Source organism: Myotis lucifugus, unplaced genomic scaffold (assembly GCF_000147115.1).
Source record: "Myotis lucifugus unplaced genomic scaffold, Myoluc2.0 scaffold_14, whole genome shotgun sequence".
Taxonomy (NCBI): Eukaryota; Metazoa; Chordata; class Mammalia; order Chiroptera; family Vespertilionidae; genus Myotis; species Myotis lucifugus.
Genome location: NW_005871062.1, coordinates 7,161,515 through 7,182,807, shown reverse-complemented (window position 1 = coordinate 7,182,807; position 21,293 = coordinate 7,161,515). Strand labels below are relative to the sequence as shown.

Sequence of the window (21,293 nt, the reverse complement as noted above, 5' to 3'; positions counted from 1 at the left end):
TTTCATTCCAGTCTCAGCTCAACTGTCATTTGCTCAGATAACCCTATCTCCCATCTAAAATAGGCCCTCTCACCCAGAGCCACCATCACATTCCCCTGTTTTATTTTCTTTAGAGAACCTGCTATTAGCTGAAATTATCTTCGTTGTATGTTTGTTTATCATAACTTTCCTCGAACTCTAAGCTCCTTGAAGGTAGGGATCCTGTCTTGTTACTTGTTATATTATTGTAAAGTTGGCTAGATGTTCACCAAAATCTGTTTCTTCTTCTTGGAAACACAATAAGGCTCATTCCATTTTCCTTTGTAGTTGGGCGTGACAGAGCTTTGCCTTATGGCACACGAGTGGAAATCTCTAGTGTTGCTTCCAGGCCTGGTTGTGAACACCTCCCATGCACACTGCTGCATGCTTTCTTCTTCCTGCCAGATGATGACAAGGCCCTCGGGGATGATAGAGGCACAAGACAAAAAGAACCTGGGCTCTTGAATGACTACATGAAGGAGAGTTGCCCCAGCAACCTACATACCTATCTTGCACTGTTATGTGAATGAAAAATAAATATGTTTTGTGTTGAGTCATGATATTAGCCTACCCTAACTGAAATAATTCTCAGCCAAGAATTCCCAATGCCTTGTCCATAATTGGCCCTCAATAGTTATTGAATGATTAAATATTAAGCTCTCAGTAATTATGCATTCAATGATGGGATATTTGTTTCTTATCCTCATTCTCCTACTAAGCTCCCTAAGGAAAGGGTTATATTAATCTCTGTGCTCTCATTGCCTTCTATTGACCCTAAACCTTTGTAGATTCAGTGGGTGTGTTTCATACTGAGTTTCCAGGCAGCATGAGGGAGACAGTGATTGACAAAGCATGGTCTAGAAGCATGGGTCTAAGGAGGAGTTTGACATTGTTGTAAGTAGCAATGTTTGTGCAACAATTTAGAGTTTACACAGGGCTCTTCACCTGATCCTTATAAAAACTCTGAAAGAAAATTACTATTATGATTCCCATTTTACAGATGATGAATCTGAGTTCATAGAAGTTATTTTGCTCAAGATCTTTGTCAAGCAACAAAGCTGGAATTAATAGATTGTTCAAAAGTATTTATGGAGTGCCTATGCTGCCTTAGCTGCTGGCTCAAGCTGCTGCACCTAGTAGGGGCTCAGGACATATGGGAACCCAAAGTTCTGAAGAAACTGAAGAAGCTAGAATCATCTTCCAGAAGATAAAAGGGAGGCACCACTTCTAGCCAAGGTCTGATAATGACTGAGAGAATTGCCTGTGTCATGCTGCCGAGTGTCTTAGTGCAAGTTTCTGGCTGGTCTGCCAGACTTGCCCAGAGGCATAGTCACCCCAGCAGTTCTCCCACTGGCCCATGCGAACGGCCCCGGAGTTCTCAGTCTGCCCTTTTCCATACATTCTTTCCTCCTTCCCGTGCCAAGATTTCAGTAGATGATTTAGAGTGGGTTCCAGGCCATTTAGCTCAGTCAGAGATTTGGGTGAAAGTTTCCTCCCACCCATCCCAGGCCTCAGATAACCCATCGGGGTGTGACAGACTATGTGAAGGAGGGGGAAGAAAGGCCATGGATATTTCCAGACCCGGGATTGGAGCAAAAGTTTCTGCAGCTGCGGTATTTATCTACTCTATTCTGGCTGTACAAAGTGTATCAGCATTGGGTTGGTAGGAAAACCTAGGACAAAAAGCCAGAGAAGAGGATGTAACTTGTCTAAATAGAAGCAGGAAAGTCTGCCCAGAGGGTCGCCTGCAGGCTGGGCTATTTGCCAAGGCAAAGAGGGTGAGTGCTGGTGTCCAAGAGGCAGGTGGATGAAGAGGAAGAGGAAGGTGAGATGGCCAGGTCTGCTGGGGCTCAGCCTTTCCCAGCTGGACAGACAACACTGCCCTCCGCGCTCAGGTGCCTCTCTCTGTAAATACTAAATCCCGGCTGCTCTTACAGTGCAGGATGTCCCACATACCGTACCTCTGAGGCGGGGTGAAATACAAATATGCCTTTTCATAATAGCTTTACACCTGGGGCAGCAGAGAACTGGTTTATTACCTTGGTAAACAAAAGTCAGAATTCAAGAAGGTACAAACTTTGCCCAAGGCACTTCTGACTGTGCACCTTGTGTTTGTGAAATGAACTCGATATATATGATGTGAAGCAATGGAAGGCTGGGCTTTTTCTCTTTGCTCTCTCTCTCTCTTGTCTGATTTCCAAGGTTTAAAAAGTTTGTGTGGGGTTGGCGTGGAGAAGGAATTTGCTTTGGCTCTGGTTTTTTCAAGTGTTTTGAAATCATGCTGTTAGTATGAAAAAAATATGTGAGCCAATTTATATTGTTTTCCAGAGAGAGCGCACTTCTTGCCACTTTCAGGGTGACACTAGGGTTTGTGGGTGGGAGACAGGGTAAACCAGTTCTGGAAACACATAAAGAAACAAGAATTTGCATTGGACTTAAACATTAAAAGCAATAATAAAATATTTATCCGGTGTCTACTTTGTGCCAAGGGCAGAACCATGAACTTTCATAAGCATTATTTCATTTAATTTTCACAACCACAAGGAGTGAGAATTGTTGATCAAAATGTCCACTTTAAAAGGGAGGAAACTATGGTTGTTAAAGAGATTCAAGCTCCAGTTTTCTAATCCCAACTTCAGGATTTCCTGTACAGTCCTCCAACCTCTATATGGGGTCACAGACCATGTCCCGCCAGGTCACTTTGCTTGCCTCCCTGATACCCCCTATTTTTGTCTCATTCTCTGCCTGCACTTGGGGAGAGGACTGATCTCCATGCTTTGATGAAATTCTGCTTCAAGGATTTCCAACTCTTTAGCAGCCACCTGGTCATCTGGGCCACTCTCACCAACCAGCACCTCCATAGGTTTAAGTGCAAAGGATTCAAAATATGTGTATTACATTTCCCATCAAAATACACATAAGCATTAAAGCAAAGGCAAAGTGAGAACAACGGTGAACTGAGAACACATATCACGTTCTGTCTTCTCCATGAATGCCTCTGCCTTCTCCCATCCCCGGCCCAAATAAGTCAGATAAGCTTCAGCTTTTAAGCATCTCAACCTTTTGGGTTCTTTTCCCAAATAAGCCTTTGAACCTAAAGAATTTTGCCCATCTCTGTTTTCATGTTCACTCCTCAAATGTTCAGGGAAGGTTTGCCTGATACAGAGCTCAAGCCAGTGAAATTTTAACTCTTTCATCCACAGATTACTTCCCAAGCCATCTAAAATGAGAGTGAACTCATTAGGCTTATATTTAAAAGAAGTCTCTATTGATACATCAATTTGTACCTGTCTTCACAGATGAAGGATTCCTTGTAAGAACATACAAAACTGAGGCTAGAGAGAACAGGTGTCATTAAGGCATTGTCAACTCAGCAGTTTCAGGGTACCAGAGCCATGGCTGCTTGTGCTTGGTAGGATTTCAAGGGAAACCACAGTCCCCACCTCCCCCGACTCCCTTTCTATCACCAATCCCTACCATTTTTGCTTCTTTAATTGCAGCTCCTTGAGGAATACCTTTGGCTTTATTGATTGAAAGCTTTTATAAAATTATGAAAATGCATATACTCATTGCAAGGAAACAGATTTCAGCTGTAAATGAATTAAACAGAATCCCTGTACTGGGGTCCTTTAGGGAGAAGAAATGGAGATCTTTGGGCTGTGAGACAAAGAGAAGCTTAATTTGGTGACTCTGCCCTGAAAACCCAGGCAAGCCTAATATTTTAGCTCTTAAATGAAGTTTAGAGAGCATCTAATTCAACCCCCTTTTCTTATACAAAAGGAAACCGAGGCTCAAAGTGGAATAAGCAAGGCCAAGGCTTTCCTAGCTGGCCAGTGACAACCCACCCACCCCATCCCAGCCCCCCCCCCCACCAATTCTCTGAACAGGGCTGGTGGCTCTCTCCATTCTGTAATAATGCAAGAGGGAATTAAATAAAGTAAAAACCTGGTCCCAAGTCCTGGTCTGGATCCACTTACCCTGTTTTTTTGTTGTTGTTTTTTAATCACTGCCTATCAATACATGTCCTTAGATTAAGTCCACGTCTGCCCGGAGAAAGAAGAGAAAGGAGAAGCCTGAAATATTTCTGAAACATTGCTTAGAAATCTTATTAAAGATTAAGAGGTCTTAGTGTGTCCTTACATAATTAGGATTATAGACCAGATAAACAGTGCTTAAAAAGAAATGTATATTCTTTTCCTACTTTTAATTTAATTCTCATTAGCTTTTTATTTTCCTAGTGGTGATTCTAAGTTGCTCTAGGTCCCTGCATTGGGAAGTGTAGTTAGTCATCCCATGGTTGGGTCTTTATATGAAGTAACTGATAGAAAGTTAGACTAGTAGGGCTAGAAGAAAGCTTAGTTAGACTTTGGACCATATTCCTTAGTTTACAGCTAAGTGTAATGGAGCTGAGAGAGGGTAAGTGATTTATTCCAGGTTATTCAACACATCAATGGACTCAACCATCAATTCTCCCATCCCCATGGAAAAAGGGTCCTTCCATCTGACAATTACAAAGCAGCTCCCTTGTAATATTTAGGTGTTTTTTATGAATAATTAATGGCCATGCCCAACTCCAGGGAGCTGAACTCATTGCAGCCTGAGCCTTCTCTGTGAGGTATGGATTGTGAGTTACCTTTGCCGCCTTTTGTTTTGTGGAAAGACTGGTAGACAGAGAACAGGAAATTTTCCAAGATTCCAGTGATGAATCAGAGAAGACTCTGAGGCAATATGCTATTACTGGACGAGGAATCAGAAGACTTCAATTCCCTTTCTCACACTATTTCTTACCATGAACAAGATCTTAGGCAACTCACTCCCCTTTCTGAGCCTCAGTTTCCCCATCCATGGAATGGCTTTGCCAACCTCTAAGAACCTTTCAGCTTTCATGGCCTGTGGGTCTAGAAAACAAGGCTCAGAGCCCTTCCCTGCATAGAACGTGATTATATGAAGCCAGAATTTGACTCCTGTGCAAAAAAATAATGTATTCAGTTTTATTTTTCCCACAGTTTCTTTTTCCTTAAGCAATTGTGCCTGTTATCACTTGTCTGCTTGCAAGGGCAAGCATGTAACCCAACAAATAAACTAATAACAGACAAATAGCATTAGGAAAACTCAGAAATAAGATATTTTTACTTTTTGAGGTATATAAGGAAAATAAATAATATTTATTGAACACTCACCACTGGTTATATATACTATTTTCACTTGAGATCTTTAATAAATTAGTATCTTCATTCCCTTTTATCAAAATAAAGCACTGAGGCTCAGAGATGAAATAATTTGCTTAGTATATGCAACTGTTAATCAGGAATGCCCAGACTTGAAGCTATGTTTCCTGGCTCCAAAGTCCACATTTTCCACAGTTTCAAGTTGCATCCATAGAATACAGACTTATTGTATTTTAGCAACATTGTTTTTCCATAATGGACAGAAATGAAATATATCAGCATTTTATTTGGTTCCACAAAGAACAGCACCTTGTCTTCCTTGGGCATCAGCATTTGAACATCTCTGAAAATAGGCAAAGAATGTGGGGCAATATCTGACTTTCCCCAATAATTTTGAGAGACGGTATACCTACATCTAGAAATATTCCAATCAGAGCTATTTATTAATATATGCACAGGTGTAAAGGCCAGCTGGATGTTTCTTTGTTTAGAATTCATGTTACTTTAAACATGTATCAGGGTTTTGTCCTGGCTCTCTCCATAGTTTTTCTATCCTGTAATCCTCCCAGGGACACGGGACAAGATTACAGTGAATTTGAAGAACCTGTTTCTAATTCAGAGTCTCCCTTCAGTGGTTCTCAACCTTGGCTGCACATTAGAATCACCTGGGAATCTTTTTAAAATCCTGATTTCTGGGCCTCATCCTCCGGAAATTCCGTTTCTTTGTTACTAATGTTGTGGCCCCACCCCATAACAAAGAAACAAAGAAACAGAATTTCCGGAGGATGAGGCCCAGAAATCAGGATTTTAAAAAGATTGCCAGGTGATTCTAATGTGCAGTCAAGGTCGAGAACCACTGCTTAAGAGGGGCAGTGGTTCTCAACTTTCCTAATGCCGCGACCATTTAATACAGTTCCTCATGTTGTGTTGACCCCCAACCATAAAATTATTTTCATTGCTACTTCATAACTGTAATTTTGCTACTGTTATGAATCGTAATGTAAATATCGGATATGTTATATGTGTTTTCTGATGGTCTCGACCCACAAGTTGAGAACCGCTGGTAGGGTCTCCTCAAAGTGGCGCATACACTGTCCCCAAACCTATGGAACATTTGGGACCAGATACCACAAGTTCATTCATGCAACATTTGTTGACAGCTTTAGATGCTTCCAGCACACTGCAAGGCTATTGCTACTAAGACAAATATAATTTAGCCTTGACCTGGCCTTGGTCACATAACGTAGACCAGGTTTAGACTCCAGGAACAACCACAAGAGGCTGCCTGCCTCCAGAACCTAGAGCTAAAAGTCAAGTGATATGGCAAAGGGCCCTACATTTTCTGTTTGGGCTTTAATCACAGTGAAAATTGCTGTGCCCTTTTATTCTCCTAGTAATTTCCAAACAACAAAAAAACCAACACCCCCCCCCCAAAGCCAAAAAAACAAAAAACAAAAAACACAGAGAATGTTAAAGTTTAAAGTGACTCTAGAGACTTGGCTATCACTTCAATTCAAATCCCTAGAGATGAGGTTACTGAGGTTAGAGGGTGAAAGGATTGTCCAAGGTCACCCATAGAGTGTGGGGCAAGGCTGAGACAAAACCCAGGTTCATTTCCTTTCAATGCTGTTGTCTAATTGCCTAGATAGTGGTAAAGACATTAGAAAAAGAAGTCTCTTTTTTTTAAAAGTGAAAATTTAGACCCAATAAGTAGACAGATCTGTACTTCTTCAAACTACAGTGGCTCATGATTATATTGGACTGATTCTGTGGCTTTTTAACAAAAACACCTTATGCTGCAACCACTATGGATGTCCTGAACACACCAGACCTTTTATTTTTGGCACATTATTTTCATTGGGTCTGGAATATCCTTTCCCTTTCTTCTTGTGGCAAATACTCTTTCAGAACCAATTTCATCATTTCCTCTGTAGAACTATAGTGGATTTGTTCCAGGTCAATTTAGGTAAGCTGGAACTATGTTTCCCAGACTCCCCTTCCCTGCAGAGTAGTGTTGGCCACAAGAGACATTTTTCACAATATTTGGAATATGGAAGTAAAGCCACTATGTTTTAAGATTTAGAGATTGGTGTGGGACATAGTGTGCTGTGGTGTCTTACCTTTGTTGTCCCTGATCTACCTGTTTTGGAGCCCTCAGCTCCTCTAGTTTCTACCAGATCTCCCCTTGCATTTTCTCTGAATCCTTGACCAGCAAGGGGAATGCCTGCAGGTCACTAACACTCTCACTTGGGAGCAGTGAGATTCAGAAATGGGCTTCAGTTTGGCCATGCCTATTTCCTTCCCAATTCCTTGCCCCTCTGACTCCAAGTCCAGCACCAAGCTCTGAGGCAACAGTCTCACATAGACTAATTAGCTAATGCCTACAATTGTGAGGACTGAGCCCCAATGATGAATCTCTGATTTTTTTATTTTTATTTTTATTTTTTACAGAGAGGAAGGGAGAGGGATAGAGAGTTAGAAACATCGATCATCTGCCTCCTGCACACCTCCTACTGGGGATGTGCCCACAACCAAGGTACATGCCCTTGACCGGAATCAAACCTGGGACCCTTGAGTCCACACGCCAACGCTCTATCCACTGAGTCAAACCGGTTAGGGCTGAATCTCTGATTTTATATCCTATGTAGTGGTGCTGCTTCTTTGATGGAACCCTAACTGATCAGGAATCCTTTGTAACTCCCCAGCATTAATCATTTGTGGCCATATACTTCTGTTAAAGCGTGCAAAACACCTGTGCTGTATTTCAATGATTAATGTGCATGCTTACTTTGGGCCAGGCAGCACTCATTTGTGTTGTGATTATTTCCATTTCATAGACAAGGCAATTGGGGACCAGAAAGGTTAACTGATTTTGTCCATGCTTTCACAACTAGGAAGGGAAAAACCAGGCAGCCTGGTCCAAAGCCAGCACTCTGGTCCTCCCTGCAATGAGTTCTCCAAAGAGCAGGTCTCATCTGTGACCAAATCCTGGCACTGGAATGAATGAATGAATGAATGAATGATTCATCTGTTTCATCTGAGAAGAAAATGAGTTTTCTACAAAGTTGATGAAGGGTTGGTGAAGCTTTGGTACCTAGGATCCTATTGTCTCTTGCATGCCATTCTTCCAGGACTGCAAGGTGAGATTATAAATAGTCCATAGTCATGGCCTTGTTAGTGGACAAGAGACCTGCTTGCTCACCAAGTATGCATCACCTGAAAGCCATCAGCATCCTCTCTGAGAGCAATAAACACTATGATGCAGCACCACAGGATGAGCCTGCTTTTCTCCCCAGCCCAGCTGATACCCCACCTTGGTTCGAGTCCTCTCTATCCCATGAGTCTCTCTGAATTTAGGGGTTGAGCCTGGCTGGAGGGCAGAATTCCCACACAGGTGCCAGGCATGCAATTAGTGTGTAACATTTCACTTTTTATATGTAACAATGAAATGTGATCTCAAAACTTTCCTTTTATATGTCGTAAATATAAACTTGAACTCATTTAATTTTTAATTTGGTTGTCAACTTTTAGATATCAAACTAGAATAAAAATTCAAGTTTGGATTTCAAACTAGAGTATCTTGGGCAGTAGAGTATGGTGTTCAATGTGAAGTTGGGTGTTTTTTATTCCCTTATCCAGAGGGATATAGGGGAATTTATGGCTTCTATCTTGTGTGTGACACACACACACACACACACACACACACGCACACACACACAAAAGAAAGAAAAATTGAAAAAGAAATTAAAATCTGTAGAAAAAATGGAAAGAAACAAAAATTAATTGCTACACCTTAGTTCAATTGCCTTTATTGCTCTTCTAGGGCAGTGGTCGGCAAACTCATTAGTCAACAGAGCCAAATATCAACAGTAGAATGATTGAAATTTCTTTTGAGAGCCAAATTTTTTAAACTTAAACTATATAGGTAGGTACATTGTTATTAACTTAATTAGGGTACTCCTAAGGCTTAGGAAGAGCCACACTCAAGGGGCCAAACAGCCTCATGTGGCTCGCGAGCCGCAGTTTGCCGACCACGGTTCTAGGGCATGGGAGGAGGCAGGTAAAGGTCTAGAAGGATCTGTGCAACTTGAAGAGTTCCACTATCCACACAAGAGGAAAAAAACCTCATGACATCCAATGCATCATGAATGTCCGTATTGATATTATGTACATGTTCCGCATGAACCAAACCACAAGACATGTTTATAATATTTGAATTCAGGGCTTGCATTCAGGACCAGACTTGGAGGGGACCTCTGAATTGATCTAGTCCAACTTTTCATTTTACATATGAGGAAAGTGAGGCTCTGAGAAAATATATCCTTCAATTCTCCCCTGATAATAGCCAACTTGAAAAGAAGCCCAGAGTAAATGTGCCCCAGAAACAACCTTTGTCAATGTTTTGGTTTATATTCTTCCACGTCTTTTTTTTAAAAAATGTTATTATATGGCATGTCCTATCTAATAAAACTTTTTTGGTAATACTAAATACTCCTCCATAAGATGTTTTTAATGGCTGCCTAATTATTACATTCATTGGTATATCCATTCAACCCATTTCTTACTGTTGGACATTTTGGTAACTCCTCTTTCCCCGCCCCCCTCCCCCATCACAAATAACAGTGAGATGAATGTCTCTGGGTCTCTGATTATTCCTGGATTAAATTCTTAAAATGGAACTGGTAGAACTAAGGAAATGACACTTTTAAAATTTGACATATATATTTCCAAGTTATGCTTCAGAAAACTTAGGTCTATTTACACTCCTAGCCACAGTGTAGTATACGGGTACTTGTTAACCTATTACATTTTGCTTATAATTTTCTGGAATTCCAAAGACTTTTAGAAATCATTTTAATTACTGCTGTATAGGTATTCACTATTTCCTACTTTGTATTTATAAAAATTATAAAATGAGGGAATTCTACAAAAAATAAAGGACAATTCTATTTTACATTGTTTGGATTTTAGTCTTAATAAACACGAGTTTTCTCAGAATTATAAGTATTTATAGGCAAGTTAGCATTCTTTTACATAAATATTTCTATAAAATACCATAATGTGCATACTTGAACTTTTAAAACTAAAAAATGTCTTTAAAGCACTTTAATGATCCAAAGTGTAGATATCCTGTGGTTTGGTGATCCAGATCTCTATTTTTGAGAATTTGAGTTGTTTTCAACTTTATTGCAATGAACAGGTAGAAAGTATGAAGGCTTTTCTAATTCCTGCTATATGTTAGTATCTTACACTGAACTGAGCTTTGCGCACTACTGGGAACAAAAATAGCCTCCATTATTGCTTCTGGATGCCAATTTTTGCAAACATTTTTATTTTTGTATGAATTAACACTTTATTTTTTCTCAAACCCTCAAATCTCTATTTTTGTAGTTTACTGTAAAACTAGAGATATTTAAAATATAGTTATATATTTATTTATATATACATTATAAGCTTTTTTATTATACATTCTACATCTAATATATGTAGAAAGTTATGGAATGAAAATTTGAAAAAGAAAATTAAAGTAACATGTAATATATGCAAAGATAAAGCTGTTATTATAACAATACTAATATCTTTCCAACCTTTTTACCATGGAAATATATACATATTGTTCATAATGTTTTTTTAACCCACTATGATATATTGTGAACATGTTGTCACATCAATACGCCAACAAGCGCATACTTCAAACAGCACCCTTGTATGTGCCAGGCACAGTGAGATACAATTATGAGCAAAACATGACCTGGTTCTCAGGGAGTTTACAAGCCAAACTGGGGAGAGTGGGAGAGATCACAGGCTCCCTAAGCCCAGGTCTAGCATTATTTCTCCTGGTTTATCCTCATAACTAGGTAAAGCTTGACTCCTTGGCATTCATTTTTGTCTTTTTTTGTTTGTTTGTTTTTGTTTGTTACAATATCAACAATTTTAAACCAGTTTTCTTAAACGTGTCGTTAGTTTTGATCCATAAACATTCAAGAGTCTTAGTCATACCACCTCCTATATTCAGTGAGCCTCTGTGTGGCACACCTACTAAAAGTTGTGGAAGCAAATCTTTCCCATAGCAGCTGCTGCCAGGGGTACCATGAGCAGAAATGAATCCTGGCTTTTGGGAATACAGCCTTCCTTGTGCTGCAGCATCCGTGTAGCAAGAGGGGACTCTCCCTGTTTCACAGAGGGCTATCTGCTCCTTCACACTCACTGTGACCCATGCAGACTTCTGTGAGGTGGGTTGAGCTCTCCAGAAGGAGAAAATGAGGTAAGTGATGTGACTGGGCCCAGATCAGTAAGGTCAGGATGAAGCCCAGGCCTTATGATGGCAGCACAGTATTCTTTCTACTCACCCCTACCTACATTGAAGACACAGTTGACTTGGCTGAAGAGCCTAAATGTCTCAATGATAGGTCATTACTTTCTGATCTCCAAACACACACACACACTGAAACACACATGTGAGGATACTCACATAAAAACAGGCAATCCCAGGTATACTATTAAGTGATTCCGCCCTGGAAGGACCTGTTTCATCTTGTGGTCCCTGCATGATTTATACTTAACTGTTGTTTGTATCAGACTATCTACAGCAAGAGAACATCTCCACACAAGCCAGAATCCCTTCCACTGGGAGTTTTCAGCCTGCGTAACATGCACCCCAGGCACATGCTCTTCCCCAGCAGGTGGGGTCAAGCGGCTTAGTGTGATGAGTCCCAAACAGACTCCCAGTGAGTACCTATGAATAGACAAGGAGGGTTGTTAAGGGAACCCTGGAGTGACATAAAACTCCAGAAAGTGCTCCATATACACTATAAAAATATTATCATGCTATATATACATTGTGCTTCATGATTCACAGGGATTGTCTTGCCTGCATGAGCCAAGATGAAGATGCTAACATTCAGAGAGGCTTACTGGCTGAGCCTGGATTTGACAGAAAGTAGCTCAGCTTGAACCTAACCCCAGTTTTTCTGAATCCAAAACCAATATCCTCAGTCCTCTCAAGCATCAACCTCAGTATGTTGTGAGATTCTCATTTCTCACTGTGACCAAAAGGTGAGTTTGGTGTGGGTAACTATCCTCATTTAACAGGTAGGAAAAGACTCCAAGAAATAAAGACAGTTAGCCATGGTCATCAGGAGTCTTTTGGCTGTCACCTTGTCTCTGCTATGTACTGGCTCCCAAAGAGCAGGAGACTGTGAACCAAGCAAGAAAAGCAAAGATTCAGAGCAGACCGTGAGCTCCCTAAGAGAGCTGCAGGCAAATGTTTTGTGCATATCTGCTGAGAACTGCCCAGGGAGAGCCCCAGCCTCTGCTGAGCAGGGAGTTGTAATGTGTGTTTTGAGGTCATGTCCACTTCCTCTTAGGTGCTGCCTTCTGTGATCTTTCCTCTGGTCTAGGCCAGAATGCCGTTATCTATTGACCAGGCACAGAGTCCTAGTTTAGAATGTCCATCTGTTGTTCAGCAGTGTGGTTTCTCTGAAGAAAAATGTGAACAGAGCAGGGTGGAGAGGAAGTTGGCAAGTGAAGACAAACACACACACTGGCATTGTCTACTTGCCTGTTCTTGGAAAGGGTGGTAGAGCATTTTACATGGGCCCTGGCCTGTTCCTTCCACTCTGTTTGGAGCAGAGTCAAACATTAAACTTTTCGCATTATAGAGGTAACAGTGGAAGACCAGTTAGAAGATCATTGCTGACATCCAAATGGAATATGATGGGGACTTAAAAGTGGCATTAGGGTCATAAAGTAGACACAGACTGAAGAAAGACTTCAGAGAAAAAAATCAACCAGTCTTAAGGAATACATGGTGAAAAAAGGAAAGTGGGGGAAAGGAGTTTAGGATGATGTCTGGATTACTAATGTAGGCGTCTAAGTGGATGAGCATGACAAAACAGAGCTGACATAGAAGAAAGAGAAGTTTGGGGAGAATATGCTGAGCTGAATTTTTTGTGTGCTGAGGGTACATGTCTAAAGAACATTCTCATGAAGATGACAAGAAGGCAAAATTCTCAAAAGAGAGGTCCTCTGAACCCTGAGAATTCACAGATATCACTACAACCACCACTGGCTACTGCAGACCTAGAAAGGAAGAATTCCTGAAGGCATAGTGGGGAAAAGTGGGTCGTGTTGATGAAATGCATCATGAATAAAGGAAGGATCCTGAGTAGGAGCAAATAGGCTTCCTTGTTTGTTTGTTTGTTTTGTAACCCATTTTCTAATTCATTGTTTAGTAGATAGTATCTGTGTTACATTGGAAGTGTCATAATGGAATGACTTGAGTATCTTGAGTTAGAAGGCCTGAATTTAACATTATACATTATTTGCTGTGTGATCTAAGGCAAAACACTTAGCTCTCTTGATCTTCCTTCCTCCTCTATAAAAATAGTTGTCTTGTGAAAAATGTGCAAATTGTAACTGGTTGTTCATTGGTAAATTATCAGCTTAATATGTCATACCAATAATTAACTAATTTTGTAACTGAAATTAAATGCTTACCAATTTGAGAAGCTAAGCTTTAAAGAGGAAGTACTAACAGATTGGAAAAACCCAGTGAATTTTTCAGACCAAATTATAGGAAACCTTCAGAGTTCCAGCATCCGGTAGTGATGCCTTTAGGGAAAGGAAGATACACAAATGGAAGTCAGGGGATATCCCACTTGCCTTCTTCCCCCTCCTCCCATCACCAGCAATGGTGATGTTTGCATGTGATATAATCTGCACCCTATCTATGAGTGCTATTTGTGGCAGTGGCACAGCTATATGTCATAGTATATCCTTGGGTCTCATAATGGGTTTAGTTTATCATCTTCATGGGTAGCAGTTGCTGAGTACCACTCAATAATTAATCACTTCAGCATTCACTCCTGAGGCTATAAAAGAGATTTAGGACATAAACTTCAATTTAATAAAAAACAAGGTCCCAAACCCACCTGAGGCCTAGTCTCCTTCCATGTATATTTGACCCCCTTTATCCACTTCATCTTTCCCCACTTCCTTGCCCCTTGGTAACCACCAATATGTAGTCTGTATCTATGAGTTTATTTTATTTTTTATTTGTTTGTTGCTTCTTGTTTTATATCATACATGAGTGATAAATATGATACTTTTTTGTCATTTTCCACCTGACTTATTTCACTTAGCATAATACTCTCAAGACCCATCCATGTTGTTGCAAATGAAAAACAACAACAAAAACCAAGCATCTTGGACTTTGCAGACATGCACATAGTAATGGGGATAGAATGCTGAACCAAAGGGGCTTTCTATCTCCTCATGAAGCTTTTACTTTATTCTTTCAGAGCTGGAAGAGACCTTAGAGACTGTCTGGGTGAAGATAACGGGCAAAGAAACATGGGGTGACAAATTAAAGCCAGAATTTGGAGTACTGATTTAGTCAGTCACTCACAACCTATACAACCTTGGATGACTCTGTGTCATAGCAAAATGAAAATGATGATAAAAATAAGAACTACTGTCCTTATAGTATGCTGTGAAGAAAAATAAGGATGGCCATTTTAATTGGCAAAGTACTGGACAAATACAAGTTATTATTAGGAAGATGTTATATTTCAAAAAAGGAAAGAAAGGAAGAATGTATTCAGTGCAGACATGTACATCTTGAAAAAATATTAAATGACAATTACATTCTTTTCTGATTTTTCTATACCCTCTTATCTCTGTTTACATCGGTATCCTGTTACCAGACAATGAATCAGTTAAGATGTGCAATCTAAGCCACCATGGCTTAAAAAAATAAGGGATGTATTTTCTGTTGGTACATGTATAATTTTGAAAACTCCAAGAAAAATGAAAGCGCATGCATTGGAGGTTGTTGCTCTCATTCTTGTTTTTAACAGAATAACCCGAGTGAGTTTTCTGTAGTTGCTGCTTATTAAAGCTTCTGAAGTCTAGTTTCCAGGTGGGCCAAGAACTCTGATGTGAAAAGCCTGCAACGACCAAAGAGTAGAAGGTGTATGGAGATAATTAGAAGTTATAGAACAAACACTGACATTTGTGTTCACTAAAATTTGAAGTCAGAAGGTAATAAATTCTTCTTGTAGACAAGAAAAGATGGTTGTTTCATACAAGAAATTTTTTTAAAAATACATGCACATAAATATATTTATAATAATTTTTTCCATGTATTTGAAAAATTAAACCTATGCCTTCCTGATAAATAACTATGCCTTGTTTAGAAGATCATAAATGAGAACATGGATTTCAGTAAATTTAGAGCTATACTTTTCAATACTATGCCTACATCTCTGGTCTAAGATTTGAGAAAATAAAATCTATAGTATATGTGTTAAAAAAAAAAGTGGGGGACAAGTGGCATTTCCTGAGCACCTACTATGTGCCAGGCACTTATGTGATACATTTTTCTACATATACTATCTCATTATCTTATATTAGTAAATCCTCACCACATGCTTTCTTCTATCCAGGTCTTTAGACAAAGGAATCCATATGATGAAACATTTTTTGGATTCCTTATGTTCTCTTAACATTTGCACATTCTTAGTCCATTCTTCACCTGGAAAACTCTTCCCCTTCAAGATTCAGCCCAGGCCTATGTTTTCCTAGCCCATGTCCCTTCAGTACCCAGCACTTCCTCTATCCTGCATTATCACAGGGTATAACATTAGACTGGAATAGTTTTCCTTGTTAAGGGTGAGCTTCATCAGGACAGGGGCCATATCTCTCTTCACTGCAATGAATTCTTAACACATAGGGTACCTCCTATGATGTTGGTTGAAAGAACAAATGAATGAGCTATTGAGTGAGCTAAATAATATTTGTCCCCATTTTTCAGATAAGAAAAATAAAGTTCAGAGAGGGTTAGTAAGTGGTCACACACTATAATAGATGTTTGATTTAGTAGGGTTAGGGTTTGAACCAAATTGTCTGACTTATTTTCCTAATTACAATCAACAGAAAGGGGAGAATCCTGAAGTCCTCCTACCAATCCTCTCTATCATCACTTTGTTGGTCTGTGGTACAAAAGCATTACAAAAAAAAGGAGGCCTCAAAGCATCTAATGCCAACCAACGATGCAGGGGCCAGCAGTTAAATTGGAGCCTAAGAGCACCAGAACCTCTTTTAATTGAGGTCAATGACATTTAACATGGATTTTCTGAGTATTTACTGTGTATCTCACCCATGCTGTAAGCTTTGGGGAATTTGGATATGGATACTAGATACATCCTGAACTGAATATCAGGAAACCATGGTCCTAAACTGGCCTCTTCTTTTGACTCACTGAGTGAATTGGGATAAGCCTCTAGGTTTCAACAACCATCACTTCTAAAATGAAAAGGCTTAAATAAATTAGGGGCTTATGGGATTGGTAGCTTGGCCTCCACACCACTGAGAGTGAGGAGGAAGGGGAAACTAAACTAAGCCCCCTAACCCTTCTTCAACCAAAGGCACTTTGCATTGTCTACCTGATATACTGGGAATCTAGGTCAGGTTTGTTTGCGGGGAGAAGGGGAGAGAAGGTTCTACTGCTTAGAAAAAAGGGGGTGATTTTTGAATTTCCTTCAGCTGAAATGCTGTGCTCTTCTGTGATTCTAGACCAGAACTCCCAGTCCATCAACAGACAGTATTGGGAAGCATAGAAAGGGGCAGTTGAAGGAAGAAGAGCCAAGAGGGTGACCAATTCCAAAAACAAGGCAATGGCAGGGCAAGTGGGCCTCAGTGATGCTGCACACTTCATGTTCCTTCCAGAGGCTCCTCTAACTATTTGTTGAAGGAAGGAATATTTTTACCTGCCATTGGATGTCATCCAGGTGTGGGGTGGAAGGTGGCAGCCATTAGCCCACGGTAACACTGCACAGCAGTTAGGGCAGAAAGTGAAGAAGGCTTCGTGCAACGGGCCACTAGTATACATATATATGTGTAGAACCCTCTAGACTTGCAAAAAGGTTTTGTTTTTTTTTTAAATTCATTAGGCTACTGGTCACTCTCCATATCTGCAAGATAAGGCAGGCAAAGATTATAGTACCACAAACAGATGAGAAGAGTGAGGCTCATCAGCTTCAGGTGACAGCATGCCTAAGGTGATGCCATTGGAAAGAGCAAGAGCAGAGCTGGGAGTGGAGCTGAGATTTTCTAACGCACAACTAGCTACTATCTCTTCTGCCCAGTGCTACCCGTTTACAGCCCAATTTTCTTTCTTCTGCTCTTACTGTGATGGCTGCTTGGGCCAAGCATGACTCTCAGACAAAGTGGAGATGGCAGCTGCCTGGTCCAAGCTGGGATGCCCCCTGAGCAGCTGTGAACACTACAAAGTGCGTGAGTCACCAACATTCTTGCCCTTTCCACCGCACGTGCTCTCTTCACTCAGGCCCTCTGCTCCGTGCCCACAGTGTCAGTGTGGTAGATGGGCTGCCCACCTGGGGCTGACCACAGCGTCCTCAGGCGCCCTCCAGCCTGGTGACTGAGATGCCATCTGGCAGCCACCACAGCTGCAGGGCCTCCAGCCTGGCCCAGAAGCAGGAGGGCAGGAGCATGGTGTAGGCAGAGAAAAGATGTTCCTTTTCTGGTCCAGCTTCTGTGGCTGCCTAGAGAGGACAAATTACTTATCCTCTCCAGTTCTCAGCTTCCTTAGCTATCAAATGGAGAAAATAAATAGTTCTGAGATTAATCATAATTTATTTTTTTAAATATATGTTTTTATTGATTTTTAGAGAGAGGGGAAGGGAAAGGGATAAAGAGATAGAAACAGTGATGAGAGAGAAACATCACTGATTGGCTGCCTCCTGCATGCACCCTATTGGGGTTCAGGCCTGAAAACCAGGCTTGTGGCTTGAACAGGAATTGAACCAGTAACCTCTTGGTTCATGGGTTGATGCTAACCACTGAGCACACCGGCTGGACTGATCATGTTTTCTTAACCCTGAATTGTCTCAGCCCATGATTCATCAATATTCAAGGAAGAAGTTTTAGGTCCTGGACACCAAACTGGAAAACTGCCAGGCTTCGGGACCCATCAGTCAAGATAAAGGAGGGGGGAAATGTCAAAAGGGAAGGAATCTGATGTAAAAGCCACTCTTAGGATTCAATGAATTAAATAAGTTAATATAAGTAAAGCATGTGGTCAGTGGTCAGAAAATATTTGCAATATCAGTGGTGAGAAGAGCATCTGCCTTTGGGTCACCCTACCTGCCACTCTGCTCTAAGCCAGGCCCTCGTTTTCTTGCTTCTGAAATTTTGCAGTAGCCTCCAGTGTGGTCTCTGATCACCAATGGCTCCCCTCTCCAACCCAATCTGCTCACTGCTGTCAGAGGAATTTCCCTAAAACACAGTTGTGCCATGTGTCCCTCTCTTGCTCAAACCCTTCAGTAGTCCCCAAAGCCTCCTGACTTAGGTTCGAATGACTCACCCTGGCAGTCAAGCCCCTGAACAAACAAAGCCCCACCCTATCTTTCCCACTGCATTCCTACTACTCCCACACCTGTCCAGTGCTTCAGTAAACTTACTCCTCACTGCCCTCCAAACAGACACTAGCTGAGAGCAGTAAGACGGTTAAGTAGCTAAGAGACCAGGTTCTAAGACAGAAAATATAAGTTTGGTAGCTGTGTTGCCTTGGGTAAGTTGAATAACTTCTCTGAGCTTCAGTTTCTTCATTTGTAAGTGAGGATTTAATAATGGTACCTCCTGGAAGGTTGGTTGTGAAGACAAAAGAAGTATGGAAAGCACTTTGTGTACAGTGAATAGTCAATAGATATTTCTTATTATTTAATCCTTACACTGACTATGTCCTCCCTGCCCCAAGCCCATGCTCCTTGTCAGTTAACATCTTCCTATCTACCTGATGAAACCCTCCCCATTCCTCTCTTTCACTGCTCACCTCTGAGGCACTCCCTTCTTTTTCCATCACAAGGTGGTAACTTGTCTGGGCTTATTTTCCTCCCTGACTGTGAAGTCCTTGAAGGCAGGCTAGAACCTATCTTTCTGTATCCCGGGATCTAGGACTCAATCAGGATGTATTGGATAAAATAAAATAAAATAAAATAAAATAAGAACGAGATTGTGGAAGGCTTAATAATGAATGAAGTGAGGTTATAGGAAGCAAGCATCCTGATAACCCGGGGGTACAATGCAACTTCCCAAAATGAAAGACTCTGTTTGAGCTTGGGCTCTGGAATTCTCTCCTTTTTTTCACTGTCCCTGGGATAAAGCCCAAGAGCCCAGGCCTGAGTGACCTCTCTGCCAGGCTCTCAGCTTCCCATCATCTCACAGCTGTATTTCAGTGGGGGCCCGTTTGATTTTGTGTGTGTGTGTGTGTGTGTGTGTGTGTGTGTGTGTGTGTTTACTGGACAAAGGGGAAGAACTCATTGTGTGGAGGTAGTTCCTGCAGGGAGGTCTGGCAGGATGGGACACGGGAGGATGTGGGTTAGGCCAGTCCATCAACCAGAAAAATCCAAATAACCCATGGATGAAAATGGGCTACATGCTATCTAACTTACAAGCTCAGGGAAGGCCTGGAGCAGGTGACCAGGTGTGATGGAAAAGCCCTGGACAGGGCAGGGCTAGGGTGGGAAGTGGGGAGAGGGGCTGCCAGAGATGGGGGTTCTAGTCTAGTTAATCTCTAACTTGCCAAGGTACCTTGGAAAAATCACCTTCCCTTGCTCTGAAGGGAAAATTTGAGTTAGATCAGTGGTTCTTAAAATTTGTCCCCAGAACAGCAACACTAGGATCCCTTGGGACTAGAAATACAGAATACCAGCCCCAGTCCTAAATGCTGAATCAGCAGCTCTGGGGAGGGGCCCAGCCATACATGTTTTTTCCAGCCCTCCAGAGATCTGAGGCATGCTCAAGTTTGAGAAACACTGGGCTAGATCAATGGGGGCTTTCAAAGTTGTTTTGCTCTTTTGTTTGTAATTGAAGTGAACTCTGATCTCCCCCCACCCGCCACCCCCCACTGAAACCTCAAACAGATGCCCATATGCAAAGTGGATTAGAGCAGAGCCTCTGGTGGGTTGAAGGGTCAGGCCCACCCATTGACTCTCCCTCATTATGCACACCCCATTGGGAAGAACCTTTTGTCTAGCAGGCCTCCAGGTAGCCCAAGAGCATTGAGTTTGAGAATTTCCAAGCCCAGTGCTGCCGGTGGACTGGGACCCCCTTGTTGTCTCCTTGCTCAGACACAGTTGTATATCCAGGTGCTTGAATGGAGTGGGCATCAGACCCATGGAGAGTGGCTTGGAGGCCTGGAGGGGCCCTGGGCCAGGAAAGTGGCTGAGGCTCAGTGGTGCTGACTGTGTAGGCCACTGTCCTGAGACTGGCTAGCCAGCCACTGAGCCACAGCTGAGCACAAGAGGCGGGAGCTGCCCTGCGTTTTGGGGAGGTGGCAATCACACTTCACTTTCATACTGGCTGCTGTTGGAGACAACATGGCACCACTCAGCTTTTTATATCTTATCTGTCATGAATCTCAGCAGATCTTGTGAAACAGTCAAGAGGCCTGCAGAAATCCTCATCTGGACCTACAGATTCACTCTCTCTGCTTCTGCTCCTGCTATGTGGACTGATGAGTCACTTGAATGTCTTTTTTGTCTCATTTTCTGAGATGAAGATGATGATGAGGGGCAGCCTGTGGATAGAGAGGAGGTGTTGGGGAAACCCATGGTTAGAGAACTTCACAGAAGAGGCCACACTGATGGAGAAGCAAAAGGAAGAGTGCTTTGGGGACAGGGGTGTAGGGTAGATGATGGCTGGGACATTCTTTGAGGCAGAGAACCAGAGAGAGACCAGAGATTACTTCCCTCATTCACCCTTTGCTCAATAGCAGAGACCACACGAAGAGCAGGGTGTGGGCAGTGGGAGTGTGGGGAGAAGAAAGGTAGGTCTTGGGCCTCCCCAGTTGATGTGAAAGTGGCCATCTTCCTGATTCCACCCAAGAATGTCTCACACAGCTGGGCAGAAGGAAGTGTCCTTGGTCTGGGGGCTTCCCCAAACAGTTATGTAATAGTATCATTCTCAGAAGGAGAGAAAGTACCAGGCCATGGTCAGGCATGGTAAAGTAGGGAGACTTCATCTTTTAGTCCAGGCACCCAAGTCACTTCACATCTCCGTCTCTTGATTTCCTGGAAATAGAGG

The 21,293-nt window shown here is 41.7% G+C and overlaps 1 long non-coding RNA gene across 2 annotated transcripts in view; it reads right to left on the bottom strand.

The window, feature by feature from the left end:
• Positions 1-20,588: 20,588 nt before the first annotated feature.
• Positions 20,589-21,293, bottom strand: part of LOC111825112 — a 50,544-nt gene continuing 49,839 nt past the window's right edge. For both annotated transcript variants that reach the window (XR_002828217.1, XR_002828218.1), the window contains exon 3: positions 20,589-21,280. This is a non-coding gene — a long non-coding RNA (uncharacterized LOC111825112). The remainder of the gene's footprint in view (positions 21,281-21,293) is intronic.